This window comes from Trichosurus vulpecula, chromosome 2 (genome assembly GCF_011100635.1).
Source record: "Trichosurus vulpecula isolate mTriVul1 chromosome 2, mTriVul1.pri, whole genome shotgun sequence".
Classification (NCBI taxonomy): Eukaryota; Metazoa; Chordata; class Mammalia; order Diprotodontia; family Phalangeridae; genus Trichosurus; species Trichosurus vulpecula.
This window is the reverse complement of record NC_050574.1, coordinates 104,554,159-104,573,007: the sequence shown is the minus strand read 5'-3', so window position 1 is coordinate 104,573,007 and position 18,849 is coordinate 104,554,159. Positions and strand designations below refer to the sequence as shown.

At 36.5% G+C, this 18,849-nt stretch overlaps 1 pseudogene; it reads left to right on the top strand.

Annotated features, from left to right (window-relative positions):
* The first annotated feature begins 2,030 nt into the window (after nt 1–2,030).
* On the top strand, nt 2,031–2,693 carry LOC118839202 (annotated as a pseudogene).
* Nucleotides 2,694–18,849: the final 16,156 nt, after the last annotated feature.

Below are 18,849 nucleotides of genomic sequence, written 5' to 3'. Positions count from 1 at the left end.
TAAAAATGTTAAATACACGATCTTATTTGATCCTGAGAATGACCTGTCCTTGAAGGTCTTTAAGCAAAATCCGGGAAGCCATTCGTCAGGGAATCTGCTTAGCAAATTCATATTCTAAGTGGCAATTAGACTTGATGTACTTTGCCATTCTTCCACCTTTATGATTCCATGAGTCTATCTTGGAAGCTTCAAGTAATCCATCACAAATTCCTGAGGAATAATTGAGATTCTTGTCTATGGCATAGGGATTGAAAAAAATATCTCAAAATCTTTCAGTGTTCCCCTATTATATAATGAAAAAAATGAGATACCTTTGTTTGTCTTTCTGAACCCTTGTCATTCTGGTTCTTCCTGATCTAAATTCATCTCCCACATAGTCTGTGTCCTAGACAAACTGTACTGTCACCACTACACATGCCCTACACTTTCTTGTTTTTGTTCACACTGTGTTTCCTAGCCTCTAATATCATCTTTAGCTCAATTGACTCCAAATATTGAATTCCTACCCATCCTTTAGAGTCCAAAACAAATGCCACCTCCTCCTAGAAGACTTTCTTTACCCCTTCCCTGTCCACAACAGTTAATAATAGTCAAAATTTACACACAGTGCTTCAAGGTTTGCAAACCACTTTACACATGCCATCTCATTTGAATCTCACAACAATCTTGGGAGGTAGGTGCTATTACTATCCCTATTTTACAGATGAGAAAATTGAGCTAAAAGAGGTTTATTAACTTGCTTAAGGTAACACAGCTAAGACAAGTATATGAGGGAGGATTTGAACTCAGGTGGTCCTGACTGCAAGTCTAACACTTTGTGTACTGCAACGCCTAACTACAGGTGACTTTTTCTTCCTGTGACTTCATATAGCATCGTACTACCACATTTATTAGATTTGAAGAGACTTTCCTCTCTGTCTTCTCCTAAATCATTCACAAGATCCCTACTAAGTGTTCTTGGAGCCTTCCTCTCAATTTTGTGATATTATGCAGGTACCATTATGGCACCAAGGATATTCATCAGATATCTCTCACTTTTGCCATATGACCAGACCTTTTTTTTCCATTCGCCCATCTCTTTGATGACTTTATTTTGGCACTTCCCAGTAATTGCTCATTTATGTTTCAGCTTGCTTATTGCTATAGAGGTAGTCAGCTGCCTGCTTTGAAGATAGAATGCCAGCTTTTGAACCAGGAAGATCTAATCTAAATTCTGCCTCAGACACCTACTGACTATGATACTGGTCAAGTCACTTAACTTCTCAGTCCTCTAGGCAACTCTGACATTATTAGCTACAGAAAAGACACTGACTTCATTGAACAAAGGGATTTCCTCACTCAGTATAATGAAAATAATGATTTACAGGCCCCCAAAATTGAGCCTAAAGCCTTACACACAGCCGGCACATAAGTGTTTGTTGAGTTCTTAAAGTGAGCATTCCCAATAAAATGTAAAAATATTCTTGAATGTTTTCACTATGCCACTATACTTTAATAGCAGTATCAACAAAATGTTACCTGGGTAGTGGGGTTAGGTGTTGTAAACCCCCAAAGTAGGTGGCAAGTAGCTGTGGAATTGGGTCTAGTGTGTAGTTTTCTAGAACTACTGGGGATAGAGGCTGTTAGTGCCCTTGGCAGCCCTGTTTTCACCATCAGAAGGATAAGCTGTGATACATGTATATATTGCTAACCAATCTAAAATATTTATGCCTTCCCATGTGGGAAATATACACTGTTCACTCTCAAAGAGTACCTAAAGGAAGAGGAAAAACAATTAGCAAACTCATTCATTAGCTTCCTGTTTATGCTCCTTTTTTCTAATTCTAACCATTCATTAGTTTTAATAAAAATCTCATGATGCTGAAGCAGCTCCCAGGCAGGTGGGAGTAGTGAGAATGAGGCTCAGATCCTGAGTCTCACCTACTTTCTACACATTGTTATCCTGTGTTCCCTTGGTTTCCCAGAAGTTCCAAGCTCCCCAGTCACTGGTCAACAGAAAATTTCAGGCTCTCCAGTTCTTGGTCATCAGTCCTTCATGTCCTTTCATGGATCTGAACACTCTTGTTTCATCATTAAATGACTTTGACTCACTCTCATTAACTGAAAACTGGGACAATGCTGGATTATTGGTGGAGCCAAGCCCACCTCATTCTGTGAAGAACTTTTGCTGACAAATGACCTTACAGAGGAAGTGATAGAGATGATGCTCCAAATGAAAGCAGATCTCATTCTCTCCTATCATCCACCTATTTTCCCACCACTCAAGTGCATAACTTGGAAAACATGGAATGAGTGTCTGGTAATCCGGGATATGGAGAATAGAGTTGGTGTCTACTCTCCACATACTGCCTATGATGCTTCACCCCAGGGAGTCAACAACTGGTTAGCAAAAAAGCTTGGAGGTTGTACCTCTCTTCTAATACATCCATCAAAAGCTCCCGGCTTTCCAACAATAGAAACCTCTTGAGTGGAGTTTAATATAAATGACACCCCAAGCATGGACAAATTCATGTTTACAACGAAAGAGATAATCTGAAGTTTCAATAACTACCTTCTCTGGTAGGAAAGATGGAGAACAAATACAAGTCAGTTTGAACTATACCCAGAAATCATTGCTGCAAATGGTGGCTTTTTTCTCTGAAAGTATTCATCTTTATGAGAAGATCCTGTCTCTGGAGAAAGTAATAGTTTAAATGTTCTTTTCTTTCATTTAAAAAAAAAAAGATCTCATGGCTCTGCTCCACTCACTCAGCATTATGTTGTGTAGGTTTTTCCAGGTTGTTACGAAGTTCATATCATCCCCATTTCTTATGGTACAATAGTATTCCATTACCTTCATATACCACAGCTTGTTCAGCCATTCCCCAATTGATGGGCATCCCTTTGATTTCCAATTCTCAGCTACCACAAAAAGAGCCACTATAAATATTTTTGTACATATGGGTCCCTTTCCCTCTTGTGTGATTTCTTTGGGATACAACTCTAGAAGTAGTATTGTTGGGTCAAAGGGTATGAACGTTACTGTGGCCCTTTGGGCATAGTTCCAAATTACTCTCCAAAATGGCTGGATCATCTCACAACTCCACCAGCAATGTAACAATGTACATTGGAGAACATTGTACACAACCACAGATATATGGATTCCGTGAGGACCAACCCTGACAGACTTTGCTATTCTCATCAACACAAGGTGCAAGGACAACTCCAAGGGACTCACGATGGAGAATGCTATCTACATCCAGAGAAAGAATTGTGAAGTTTGAATGCAGATTGAGGCACACTACACGCTCACCTGTTTTTCTTCTCTTTTGTTTTTGTTTTTGGGGTTTTTTTGGTTCTGTTTCTTCTTTCTCATAATTCATTCCATTGGTCATAATTCTTCTCCACAACTTGACTAGTGTATAAATTAATTCAATGTGAAGTTATACATGGTAGTTATATGAGCTTCCATGCCATCTTGGGGAGGAAGGGGGGAGCGAAGGGAGAAAATCTGGAACTCAAAATTATGTAGAACTGTGTGTTGTAAACTACAGATAAAAAATAAAATAAAAAAAAGATCTCATGATGCTAAGGACATGACAGTTGTAAGATGGTTGGGTTCAACAAGTACACAGTAGTGTCAGTAGCAATAACCTAGACTCATAGTAATACTTTTAATCAAGGTATAGATGTCTTGCTTAAGTAAATAAATGATTGCCCTTCACAATAGGAGTACAATAAGGACTTTGATTCATAAACATACTCATTGCCCTTCCCTGATGTGGGTAATTTGCTACTTTGGCATGTATATGGCATATAGATGGATTCCACTGGGGGTAGCCTGTTTGCAGATTATAGCTTCCTCACCTTCATATTTTTCATGACTACAGTAAGTTCATTCCAAATAAACTTGATCTCTCAATTCTCTTCTCTGTAAACTGGCATTAAGGTAAAATGATTAAGATGCTGAAGAGCAGTTACTAGAAGATAAATCTGACCTCTCTTAGGCATAGGAATATTTTCTTTTTAAAATGAGATTTTCTATTTAATTATGAATTCAATAGCTATAATAATAATAGCATTGATATATTACTTTAAAGTTTTCAAAGCACTATATATAGATTATTTCATTAGATCATCACAAGAATCCTATGAGGTTAGTACTATTATTATCCCCAATTTACAGATAAGGAAATCAAGACAGACAAAGAAGTTAAATGACTTGCCAGTGTTATTAAGCGTCTGAGGCCCTGTTTGAATGCAGGTCTTCCTGACTCCAGGATCAGTGCTCTATCTACTGTGCCACCTAGCTGCCAGGGTTAGGCATCCACAAACATAAATAATCATTATATATTAATATGTGTTCATGCGCAAAAGCATATCACAATCACCCACAAGCACAAAAGCTTCAATATATAAAGAACAAATGAGATTTTTTTTAATATTCTATGATCTTGTTATCTATGCTTTGTTTTTATAAAATTATATTATATTCAACAAAGCAATAACAAATATATCTTGTTTATGTCTCTGTCTGAACCTTATTTTCTGGATAGTTGTTTAAAAATGCTGTATTCATGCTCTTCTGCTTTTTTCTATCTCTATTACCTTTCATTAATTAAAGTCTCTCTACACTAAAATTATATATGTATATATAGATACATATATATCAGCAACAAACACATACATATTTTATAAATGCTTCATATTTAATTTAACTTCATGATCTTCCTTTATTTACTTCTTTCATGCTTTGACATTATGTTTAAGTAGTTAGAACAGGAAATTCTGTGTCATAGGATCAATAAAAATACTAGCTCTAAGTTATGTAATATTAAGCCAAATTTCTTCTATTTATTTTTATTTTAGAACCAGAGAGATAATTGAAATCAGTGAATCAAGGAAAGAAGGAGAAGAGATTTAAATGTGGAATGAAATCTTAGTTTCTGGGAAATTTTTAAAATGACTTTTTATTTCAAATTATCATCCATTAAACTATCTTTATAGAGTGCCAGTGCAATTCATTGTTATTCCAAGCACCTTCACCAACTGAATGTTCCGTATACCTCTCCAATCAACATGCTCAACAGAGGACTAAATACTTTTCTCCAAAACCTTTCCATTTTCCAAATGTTCTGATTACTCTCCAGGGAACCACCATCTTCTATCTCCTCAATCTTCCAACCTTCCAACCTTAACTTGTCTCTCACACTCACCCATTGTCAAGTCTTCTTTCTACATCTTCACATGTTGTCCATCAAACATAGCCATCACCTTGGTACAGATCCTCATCACCTCATACCATTATCATCAATCTTGACTTTCACAACGAAAAATGAACCTATTTATGCTCTTTTTTCTTTCATTTTTATACTTGTTCTCCTTGCCATCAGTCTCTCCCTCCACTCCAGTCCAGCCACTACTCAGTTCAAAGTGATCTTTCTTGAGCATAAGGTTGACTATATTATCTCTCTCCCCGCTCTGTATTCAATAAGCTCCATTATTTCTCTATTACCTACAGAATCAAATATAGAATTGTCTCACTTTTCTAGCCATGGACAACCTGGTTCTTCCAACTTGTCCAGTCTTCTTATGTATTGCTCCTTTCTCCACACTCTGTGATCCAGCTACCCTGGCCTTTTTGATGTTCTTCAAAAACGACATTTCATCTCCCAACTACATGCTTTTCACTGACTGCCCTCCACATATGGAATGGTCTTCCTTCTCCCCTATATCTCCTGGCTCCCCTCAAGACTAAGCTCAAACCCTGCTTTCTGCAAGAGACCTTCCCCCTCCCCCTCCACTGCTAGTGCCCTTCTGTGGAGATGACCTTCTACTCACACTATATGTATGTGTATTACATATACGTGTGTGAGAGAGATGAGAGAGAGATGAGAGAGAGAGAGAGAGAGAGAGAGAGAGAGAGAGAGAGAGAGAGAGAGAGAGAGAGAGAAAGTATGTTTCCTTGCATGTTATTTCTCCCAGAAGAATGTGAACTCTGAGGACAAGGACCATGTTTTGGTCTTTCTTCATTACTCTTGCTCTTAGGACAGTATTTGCCACATAGTGTACACTTAATAAATGCTTTTTAATAATAATAATAATAGTATTAATAATAATGTGCCAAATGCTGCAAAGGTCACACGGATACATAATACACAGTTGCTGAACTCAAAAAGTTTTCCATCTGGTAGTGAGAAGCAGAGGCAAATTATACTGCAAAGTAGAATGTGGAAATTTCTGTGCAAGATACCTAAACAATGCCATAGGAATTCAAAGGAGAGAAAAATATAATTTCTTGGCTAAAATTTTAAGGGAAAGTCTCATAGACTTTTATCATAGAATTTAGAGCTGGTTAGAGACCTTAGAAGTGTTATTTATCACCTATGTAAACTTAAGGTAGTAGCAACCTCTCTTCAACCTCAGTTTCCACAGTTATCAGATGAAGGAATTGCACAATAAACCTTTAAAATCCTTTATAATTCTAAATCTGTGACCCCATGGTTGTCTAAGCTAAGCCCTCCAACTTTACAGCTGGTGAAGCTAAAGCCCAGACTAGTTTTAAATAAAAACTAGCGTTCTTTCATTGTACCACATTGGTTCCTTTGATAGAGAAGGAAGGTAAAGATTATTCCAGGTAGAATAAAATGCATGAATAAAGGTTTGAAAATCAGAAGATTTAAACCATATCCTAGAAATAGTGAAAAATTTAGTTCAACGGTAATGCAGTTAAATGTTTCCTATCACTGTAATTGATGGGCAACTCTGCCCTCTTGTTCACCATATGACAAGAAATATTCACCTTAGCACAGACCCAAGAGCCCATAACATCATTTGTCCTCTGTTGTAATACATCATAAGTGTTATCCCTGAGATAGCTGTACACAGGAACAGAGAAAGGCACTTCAAAAAAGGAAATCCATAGCATCATAGATTCAGAAGAGGACAGAACCGTGGAGATTATCTAATGCCATTTTAGTTTAAATATTGGGAAACTGAGGTATAGAGAGATTAAATGATTTGGCCAGTGAGACACAGGCATTATGAATATAGGATACTTAGTGATGGAAAGGTCCTCAGAAGTCTTCTAATCCAGTATAGTCTTCACATTTTTGATTTCACATTTGGATCAGTAATTCCTCCTCTACCAATGGTACTTAAATAATTGGAAGTAAGGGGATTATACTAGTGTCACCTGGGAAACTGACAATGCAGTGACCTGAGTGGGAATTAAGTCATAATTCTTTGGAGGGGCCAATGCCTGGCTCCGAAGGGTAGAAGTGGGAGCTTACATAACAGAGAGGTTAAAGGCAGCTAGGTAGTGAAGTAGATAGAGGATTGGACCTGGATTTAAAAAGACTTGAGTTCTAATTTGGCCTCAGACACTTACTGGCTGTGTGACTATGGACAAGCCACATAACCTTGTTTGCCTCAGTTTACTCATCCGTAAAATTAGCTGGAGAAGGAAATGGTAAACCACTGCAGTATCTTCTCCAAGAAAATTGCAAGAGAGTTCATGAAGAGTTGGATGAACTGATAAAGACTAAAACAACAACAATGGGGGGTGAAGTGGAGAGAGTGTTGGGCTGTATTTGATGAAGAGAAGTTGTGGTTTTGGAGTTAAGATTCATGATTGACTATTTTAAGGAAGGTGGGATGTGACCAGCCTTCTCCCCCTTCCCCCAATGATTCATCAGGTAACCCTTCAGGGTCAAACTTGGCATCCTTTGGATTTCCAGCACTATCTCTTTAGAGAGCACTGATTTAGTCCACTACCCTTGCATTTTGTAATTGAGGAAATGAGGGACTAGAAAGGTCAGGTGACTTGCTCCAGGTCACAGAAAGAGTAAATGGCTAGAGCCAAAGTTTGAAACCATGTATTCTGACTCCAAAGTCATTGTTCTTTCAACAGTTCCTTAAATTCAACTCAATCAAATAGCTATCAAACACCTGAAATGCAATAGTTTTGAAAGAAGTTAAGAATTCTAAGAAATTGGGCCTATAATAGAGATAGCTTGTGAAAATGCAATGTGAAAACATGGATTACTGGGCTCAGTAAACACCTAGTGGATCAATTTACTTGGTGTATAAAATGTATGAAGGGGAATATTGTAAAATAAGACTGGAAAGGATACCTTTAAAGCAGGGAGTAGAGCCATTCAATTTGTAGTGGCCTTCAAAGCCAGTCTGAGAAATTTGAATTTTGTCCTAGAGTCAGTAGAGAACTAATGAATATTTCCAAATAAGGGTATTGTCACCATCAGACCTTACAAGAAATGTCACATTTTGTACTATAATTAATACTCTTTCAAGTTGAGATTCTAGTTAAATTTGGGTGGAATATCACAATCATTCTTGAAAAAGATGCACCAGGTGTCTATTTAAGACTTTCATGGAAAAGTTCCCCTTCATAACCAAGACAAACATGGAAAAAAACAAGCATGTCAGAGGATTCTTTTTTTGTGTCAATACACTGATATCCCTCTATACTGAATTTTCTCCTGGATATTGTTAACTTCCTCACCCACTTATTTTCCTGATTCAGAATTTGGATCCTCTCCTCTGAAGAACTGTCATTATTCTCATTAAATCAGGCCATTTATCAGCTTAATGGCTTGTATTCAATCCACCTGTCTCCTGTCTCAGAAGAATCCTGGACATGGTTCATGCTCATTTACTGACAGCTTCAATTTGAGATGGAAAGGTTAGATGCAAAAAATGAGAAAGAATGATACTCAAGGATGTTGCCAGGTAAAATATTCCTATAAAAATATAAGTTTAGAGCTTGTATTTCCAGAAGAGTATGCTGACCCTGAGGTTGGTAGGCACATCATCATTCCCTATGTGGAGAGAATCTTGGGAAAATGGATGAGGAAAGCAATCTAACGAGGCAGACAGAAGAGTTGGATACCTACTTACAATCTAGTGGCACAGAGGATAGAATGTTTGACCTGGAATCAAGAAAACCTGAGTCAAATCTTCTCCTAGACATCAGCTAGCTGTGTGACCTAGGGAAAGTTATTTAAATTCTCTCAGCTTAATTTTCTTCTTCTATTAGAGATAATGATAGTATTTCTTACAGGGATATTATAAGGATCAAATGAATTAATATATGCAAAGTGCTTTGCAAACTTTCAAGCACTATATAAATGTTAGTTGTTGTTACAAACTAGATTTATACTTTCTTTCAAATTTCTGCCAAGTTAAAAAAATGGAGCAGGATTTAAAGAGGGAGACCTGGATAGTGTGAACACTGGAAATTTTGCCCATAAGACAACTAGTCGAAGGAACTGGGCAGGCTTAGCTAGCAGAAGACTCATGGGGGAGCATGAGAGCTGTCTTCAAGTATTTGAATGATAGTTACATGGACAAGGAATTATACTTGTTCTTGACCTCAGAGGGCAGAATTATCAAGTTACTACTATTAAATTATAGAAGGTGAGTAGTAATACATTTTCATATTAATCTATCTTCCATTTCAATCTAATCTATATAAATCTACATGTACACATGCACATATGTATAGGTATATATGGATATTCACAGTACATATGTGTGTATGCAGGTATGTTTGCATACACATCTATATATATATATATATAATCATATGTTTGCTAAGATTGCTTCCAATTCTAAGATTCTCAGATTTTTTTAAGTATTTGGCATGCAAAGCCTTCCAGATAATATAAGAGCAGGGGATGCATCCTCAATGACAAAATGATTTGAGTTAAAACAGTAGTTCTTAACCTTTTGGGGGATCATGCTTTTTTACCAGCCTAGTAAAGTCTATGTACCTTTTCTCAGAATAATACTTTTGAATACATAAAATAAAATGCCTAATATTACAATGGAAAACAATTGGAATCTCTCTCTCTCTCTCTCTCTCTCTCTCTCTCTCTCTCTCTCTCTCTGTCTCTGTCTATCTAGTCTTGGACCCTGGTTAAAAACTTCTAGTTAGAAATTGCTGTTCTCTGAACCAGAGGCTAGGTGTGGCTCTCTGGGAGAATAAATTGAGCCAGAGTAATTGATAGTGGTGACCATGAGATCTAGTGTGTGCTTGCCTTTGTGAGTATAAATGATGTTTCATTGGCTACTGGGGGCTGATTCCTGAGACCTCAATCCAAAGTCAAAGGTAGGATACATTTCCTTTCCAGAGAGTGGACAAGAACTAAAGGTCTTTTTTTCTCCCCCAATCATCCCCCTGGGGAGTATCTTTAAATGTGTGAATGATTCCATTATATCATATGGTCTGAACAATTTCTCTCTTTAAAAAAATCAGGGAATAAAATGGACCCAGTTCCAAACAGGAAAGAGCTGCACTGTTGGAACTCACATAATGAAGTCTGAATGAATAACAAGTCACTGCCTTGCTACAACAGAGGCCATTTCTAGCTTAGTTTAACAATAATACCTCCTTTGCCTCTCCTGTCCACAAGCCAAAGGGAAATCACTCTTTGTTTACTTTTTCAACTGCAAGCTTTTGAATGACCTAGGAGTACACACAGCTCAGGACAGTCAGATTCTAAGAAAATAAGAGTTGGCATGAAATTTGAAAGACAGAAATCATCTCAAAGTCCTAAAAGTATTTTTCTTTTTTTCTACTCCTCTTTTTCTTTCCCTTTTCCTTGTTTTTAAACTTATCTTTCCATCTCACCCAGGCTGAAAGCACAGGGACTACTTTTGGGGACCAATCCCACCAGTAATCAGTATTGGGAGTTTTGACCCAATACCTTTCCACTCTGGGCAAGTTTCTCCTCCTTATGTAAGCTCATGTCCCTTTAATCTGGAGGGCTCACCATATTAATGCTGAAATTAGTCAGGACAACTTATCAGAACAGCTCACTGTGATTACAGGAATGTGTCACCCTATTCAGCCTTCCCCTTCTTTTTCCAAAGATTTCTCCACACTATTCTCACCAGAGATGTAGCTTACCAAAGAAAACTAAGTCAAAGCATCCTGTTTAGACATATAAAATGATGAAGTTCTGAGAAAAGATTTGCTTCTATTCCACTCAAGAGTTCTGCCTACCTTCAATTCATTTCTTTTATTTTTCATCTTCTTTACAATTGCATAGCTACCACTGGTTCCAACTCAACTGGTACCACCTCTAACTTGGACTGTCTGCTAATTTGTTTTCCAACATTCAAAATCTCCCTTCCCCAATACATCTTCCATTCAGGCATCAAAACCATTTTCCTAAAGTCAAGGACTTACTATATTATCGCTGCCACGGATTTTCATTGCTACCTTATTCCCTCTAGGATAATATGCATTTGAAACTCTCATTCACAGGGCTGTGGGAAAAGAGGCACATTAACTCACTGTTGGTGGAGCTGTGAACTAGTACAGCCATTCTGGAAAGCAACTTGGAACCATGCTACAGAAGGCACTAATGTGTCATGTGATTTGACCCAGCAATACTACTAATGCTTATGTCCTAAAGAGATTAAAGAAAAAATACATTTATGTATCAAAGTACTCAGGGCAACTAGGTGGTGCAGTGGACAAAACACTGGGTTTGGAATCAGGAAGACTCATCTTCGTGAATTCAAATGTGGCCACAGACAATGACTATCTGTGTGATCTTAGGCAAGTCTGTTAGCCCTGTTTGTCTCATTTCCTCATCTGTAAAAGTGATCTGTAGAAGGATATGGCAAGCCACTCCAATGTCTTTGCAAAGAAAATCCCAAATAGGGTCACAAAGAGTCCGAAACAACTGAAATGACTGAACAATACCAACAACAAAATACTTATAGTATATCATACATATATATATATATATATATATATATATATATATATATATATATAATCAAAATTAAATTTTGTAATAGCAAATAATTAAAAATTAAGGGGGTACCTATTTGGATAATTACTCAAATTCTGATATATGAATATAATGCTGTGCCATAAGACATGATGAAAGGGATGGTTTCAAGGAAACCTGTGAAGACTTGTGTAAGCTGATTCATAATGAAGTGAGCAAAAGAAGGACAATTTAAACAACAACACTATTGTAAAAGAAAAGAAATTTGAAATGCTTAAGGATTTTGATCAACGCAATGACCAGTCATGATTCCCTAGGACTTACGATAATATATGCTACCCATCTCTAGTTAATGAGGTGATGGACTTCAATTTTAGACTAAGACTTATTTTGAAGGGGAGGAGGGCATGATGGATGTGGGAATTTTTTTCCTGAACTTTATACACACTGCCCCCCCATATATGTATATGTGTGCCACTTTTTTATTTTTAGTATTTGTGAGTTTTTTTCAATCAATGATGGGGATTGGACAATAAAAATGATTTTTATTAAATAAAAAATAAAATGTAAATTTTGAAGTGAAGAAAATTAAATAAAAAATACACCCCCCCCACTTAATCTCACCACCACCTTCCTTTGCAGACCTTCCATTTTTTTCTACTGAAGCTCTATGTTCCAAGATCATTGGCCTGCCAGTTGTTCCCCAGATATTACAATTAGATCATTAACTAAGGGATGGGGGATTGAGAAGGAGATGGGAAAAAGCAGTATTGGCATCTATTGAGTAAAAAAATAACAAAAATAAACACTATTAAGAACAAATTAGAAAATGTTTTACTAAAAGGGCCATCCTGGTCTAGAATATAGGGAACTGGTCTTGCAGTCTGGAAGAACTGGATTCCAGTCACTCCTCTGACACAGCCTTGCTCTATGTCCCTGGACAAGTCATTAATGTCTTGGTATTCTAAGTCACTGTCTAAACTTATAAATTGCAGAGAAGTTTCTGCTGTTTTGGTTAATGGAGTTCCTTATCAGGGAAAAGGAAGGAAACAAGTATTTATTGTCTACTATGTGACAGGTACTGTGCTAAGTGGTTTATAAACGTTATTCATTTGATTCTCCCAACAACCCTCAGAGGTAGGTGTTAGTATGATTGTCACTTTGTAGTTGAGGAAACTGAGTCTAAGGTTAAGTTACTAGCCCAGGGTCACACAGATAGTAAGGATCTGGGGTCAAATTTAAATTCAGGTCTTTCTGAGTCCAGGTTCAGTCTTCCATTCACTGCTTCCCTATACCAATACTTAGGAACTTCCTCTATCAATGAAATCAGAGGTTTAGTTCCAATAGTTATATTTTAATTAGATTTGGAGAGCCTCGCAATCGAAACAAGTATTAGTAGTGATCAGGAAAACCTGTAATTCATTACAGGAGTCTCCCAAATTAACTTTAGGAGACTACAATGAATTCTATGTTAGAAGGAGAATCTCTCTGTAATCTCAGGAAGTTTATTTGGGCATTTAATCAGATGAATAAGGGAACTTTCTGATTATGGATATTAGATATTTGGAAATATCATTCATTGGGACTTCATGTAAAATATCCATTATTACCATTGAGAGCACTTTGGCCACCATCTCACTTTTGGTGCTTGCCTGACATTTATAGTCAGAGAAGGATTAATCAAAACTTTCTCTATTGCTGCATGTATTCCACATTACTTTCATGGGAGACCTTCTTGCCTCTATCGAGCCAATTACTTTTTATAGTTTAAAAAACAAACTAATAAACAGAGAAATACTTTTCTTGTATTTTCTGCACCTTTTGATCCTTTGGGTAACTGTAATGATGTTGTCTTTTGTACAGTGTCCCTAAAGTGTGGACACATAGGCAAAAATGCGTATTTTGAAACATTTGGAATATTAACAGACCTTAGTCCCTTGACTTCTTTTTTCTGGGGTATGCTAAAGGAGAAGGTGTACTCAATGAAAATCACAGATGCAACACTTGATTGAATGCATAAAGAGTGAATGTGCTAAAATTGACGGCAATGTGGAGTTACTGCATCGAGTTCACATGAATCTTGCAAAGCACATCAACCTTTGCATCATAAATAATGAAAATCTTATTGAAGATGTTATTTGTTAATATTTAAATTAGATAAAACCTTGAAATTTTCATTCGTATCATTTCTCGAAAATATGTATTTTTGCCTATGTGTCCAGAATTTAGGAACACCCCATAGAATTATTTTTTTTTAATTTAGGAAAAGTCTGCTCAACCTCTTCTAATATTGTTACTGAATATAAATACAACATGACCGTCTAAATCATGTACCCATTTTGGCCCTATCTTGGTATATAGAGTGAGATACAACAACTCTAATGATGACAACAGTAAAATTATCTTCTCCACCTGAGATAGCTCAAGGAATAGCCTTTCAAATAGCCTTTCAGTAATTTTAATTTTGTGTCATTATAAATGTGCAAATGATTTACAAACTATTATACTCTATACCAATGATGTGCCAATGTGAGCATTCATACATCAGAAATCAGCAAATCCTACAAAAATCAGAGTTTGAGTCTTTGCTTTGTTGATTAGACAGAAAGCAATTGAAGGACAGAGATAAGGTATCAGAACGAAGTGAGAATTTTTTTTTTTCTGAACTCTTCCATTACATCTTTTTAAACAACTTCAAAAAGACCATTAAACCAAATTTTGATTGAGATAATCAACGAAAAGGTCACAGTGAATCTTTTTTCTAGACCAGATCAGCTTGGCAAGATAGAGAGGTTGGTGGACATTGGGGCAGGGGCTGGTGGGTTGTAGTTGCATAGGAGCAGGAGCCCTATCTGTGTAAGGACCAGAGAACAGATCAAGAGGGCAGTGACCATGATGTTCCCAGAATCACACTACCTTGTAACTACTGAAAACTTACAGATTTAACTGTGAATAGAGTGGGGCATAAAAGTCAAAAGATCAGGCTAGACACTGACCAGTCCAGAAGTGAGCAGAACCCAAATCTAACAAAAAGTTCAAAGTCAAGAAATAAGCTTGACTTTAAGCATACAACAACAATAAACAACAAGAAGAAGAATCTGACCAATAAAAAGCCACTATGGCGACAAGAAAGCTCAAGATGCAAACTTAGAAAAAGACATTGACTTGAAAACATTTGAAAGCAAATCCTTAAAGACAAATAACTGTAGACGGTATAAAATATCTGGGAGTCTGCTTGTCAAGACATACACAGGAACTATATGAGCACAATTACAAACCATTTCACATAAAGATGGAGCTAAAAATTGGAGATACATTAATTGCTCATGGGTAGGCCAAGCCAATATAATAAAAATAACAATGCAATTTATATTAATTTACTTATTCAGTGCCATACCCATCAAAATACCAAAGAATTACTGTGTAGGGCTAGAAAAAAAATAACAAAATTCGTGTAGAGGAACAGAAAGTCATGATTAAGTGAATCAATGAGAAAAAAGTGAAGAAAGGAGGCCTAGCAGTACATTGATGGATGGAATATGCTCACGGATGAAATCAAGTATGCTTTGAAATTGCAAAATATATACTAAATTCTATAAAGTAAGTAGTATTATTAACCTTTTTTCTGGTACAGGAACTGGGACTCAGAATGTTTTTTACCTTCTATTTTTAGTGTGGGGAATAAGTTAATAATACCTTTTGCAATTTTAATTATTCTGCTCATGCGTGCGCACATTCGTGGTGTGTGTGTGTGTGTGTGTGTGTGTTTTTCATCTGACAAAGGAGGTATCTAAGAGGCTGCATCTTCTCTGAGGGGAAGTAGGATGTAAGTGATAGCAGCAGGATTAGCAGCAATATCTTCTTTACAGGGTAGGTTTCTATCATATGCTACAAAGGCAGGATTTACATCTTCTATCAGTAAGAACAAGAGTATGGAAGTAAGCCAGGACAAGAATAATCTTAGGGATCAGAACTCTTGCCAAATGATTCCTATTCATGCTTGAGCACAAAGGGTTCCATGAAATCATCTTTCAGTATTTGCATATTTGATAATTATACAACATTTCACACTTAAAATTCATTTAACATTGAGGTCTCTACATTTTGCTCAAGAGTGCTACAATCAAATGATGAGAAAAGACTTCTAAACTCCTTTTCTCTAAAGTTTTCTATGTTAATCCAAAATTGTTGTTCAATTCAGGCAGAGCTGAGCCATATTCCCCCCCACCTCCAAAGATCAGCCTTGTGATAAGATCAGCTCTCAAACTCACAACTCATTGGATGCAAGTGGCAACAGAACTCAAATTACCTGAGGATTTTAATTGCTTGACAGTTAACTGAACTTTTAGTTTCTATAGCTACATCTAATCAATTCTGATGAACAAACAAGTCCGGCTGGAACCAGATTAAAAGGGAATTGGAAAATGTTTAACGAAATAAATCAAAATAAAACAAAATGTAGATTATGTTAATTTGCAGATTACTAAGTTAATATACAGCTCATAGGGATCCATTTTTATTTGATTTGGACACATTTTAGACAGGAAAGTGACTGGGACTAAAAACAAATTTCATGTACTCAGGCCAGGTTTAATTCCCCTGAATTCCCTTTGAGGAATTGTAATAAAAACCACACTGGCATACCCAGCATGGCTGCTAGTGCAGGTTCTTTTATCCGCTTTACTAAGGAAGACAGCTGTTTCAGGGGTCAACAATCTTCTTTAATTAAATAGGAAAAAAACATAAAGAGAAATAAAGATCAACAGACAGGGCTCTATTGCCTGAATCAGAGCTTTACATCCACCACTGAATTGAGAGAACTTTTACCTCTGAAGAGTCAGAGAGCTCTGCATGTACGGCCACTCAGAGCCTCAACCAGGGAATCACAACATCTTTCTCATAAGTGAGCCCCCAAAGCAAAATTCCACCTCTCAGAATATATATTCTTTAGGCTCAGTGCCTAATTAGAAATTAACAAAAGGCGTGTAAGCCTCCCTATAAGCAAGCAAGCTTCCCTTAATGGGCTCCACATAAGGGCTATTGATGGGTGGGGAAGATCTTATTCCCCATTAATCTTACAGGAACTCGAGAAGAAACAGAAGTTCTTTGAGGGCAAGCATAGTTTCATTTTTGTCTTTGTATCAATAGTACTTAGTTCAATGCCTTGAACTGCACTAAATATTTTTTTTGCAGGGGGGATGGCATGGCAATTGGGGTTAAGTGACTTGCCCAAGGCCACACAGCTAGTAAATGTGTCAAGTGTCTGAGCCTAGATTTGAACTCAGGTACTCCTGACTCCAGGGTTGGTGCTTTACTCACTGCACCACTTAGCTGCCCCATTTTTTGGTAATGTTTGTCTCTTTTATTTTGTTTTTATTTTTGGAGAGGGGAAGGCAGGGCAATTGGGCTTTAGTGACTTGCCCAATGTCACACAGCTAGTAAGTGTGTTAAGTGTCTGAGGTCACATTTGAACTCAGGTCCTCCTGACTCCAGGGCCAGTGCTCTACTCACTGCACCACCTAGCTGCACCTTGCACTAATTATTTTTAAACAGAGTTATTTAAAAATGGTGACCTTGGGCTGTAGTGGATTCCTTTTCATTGGAATTCTTCAGGCAAAGGCTGGATGACCACTTGGTAGGTGATTGTGTAGAGAATTCTTTTTTCCCCAGAATTCAGCAGGACTACATAGTCACAGAAGTTCCTTTCAAATCTCAAATTCTGTGTTTCTATGAAGTGTTTGATGAGTAGATATTGAATGAAGAGGGGTTTAAATACATTTTGTGTTTATAATTGTAAAATACAGCTTAGAGCAAAAGTGGCTTTTTTGAATTTATCACAACAAAAAGTGGATGATAAAATTTAATGATGGAAGAAACATTGGATATTATCTAATCTCAGAATCCCAGAATTTTAGCTCACATTTTGTCTAACCCATGCTTAGAAAATAATTTCTTACTACCATAAAATTAAACCTATTAAATATTAAGTGGATTTCAGGAAACGATACAGTCAGCAAGTGTTTGAATTCAAACCCAAGTCTTTCATTCTCAATTCTGTGTCCTTTCTGCTATATCATGTTACCATGTTTCTCCTTGAAAATAATGAAATGAGGTTCTTAATCCTCCCCTTTTCACTGGACCAAAAATGTAAGGAACTTAATTGAATTTGCTGGTTATATGAACATGATATGGAAAATTATTTGTTTCCACTCTTTAAAATTCTTTTTCAAAAGGACCTTTTAAATTCAACTATTTTTAACTAACCTTCCTCCTTCAGTAAGCATAATCTTCTGAGCCAAGATATTTCTTATGATCATCAAGGATCTGCAAGGGATTGGAGTAATCTTTCTGAATATCTTTGTATATTTCTATAGTTATACAGTGAGTAGGAGACTGAGTTTTTCTTCCTTGATGGATCCCTGAAACAAGCTTTTAAAAATAATATCCCTTTGTCCTTAAAATTGAGGACCAAAACATTTTCATTAAATTCAAGGCTTTGATGAGTTGAGTTCATATAAGGTTTTATTGTTCTGAATGTTACCATTTCAAAAATGAAGAGGATGAAAACAAATCTTTCTACTTTATTTATTGCTGCTACTACAGACAACATTTTGATGATGCATTGAGGGAAAAGAATTCCTCCTGTAGTCTCTTCTCCCCATAATCAATGAAAATTAATAGAGAATGTTTTAGACTATTCTTGTCATCTCCATTCAGATTGTGTGCTTAATAGAACAAGTTCTAGAAATTTTAATTTTATTTAAGTTAAAGAGTCACAATGTATTTTTAAAAAAAACAGGATGATCAGTAAATAATATTTTATTTTATGAGTCCCAGAACAAGACTGCTGACAGGGTGTGAATGTCAAAGCTTTATGAGCTGTGTAGGATGTAATTAGCATAAGTAATGTCATACAAGGTGACTTTTCAAGACTATTCTTTTGTCTGATACTTCAGACAAGCAAATTTTTCATATCATATGTCTTGAATCCAAGCTTTTGCTGATCAAATTACTCAAGAAACTTGATTTACTTGAGCATTTTAATTGCTTGAGTGATAGTTAACTGAGTTTTTAGTGTCTAGAGCTGTATCTAATCAATTTT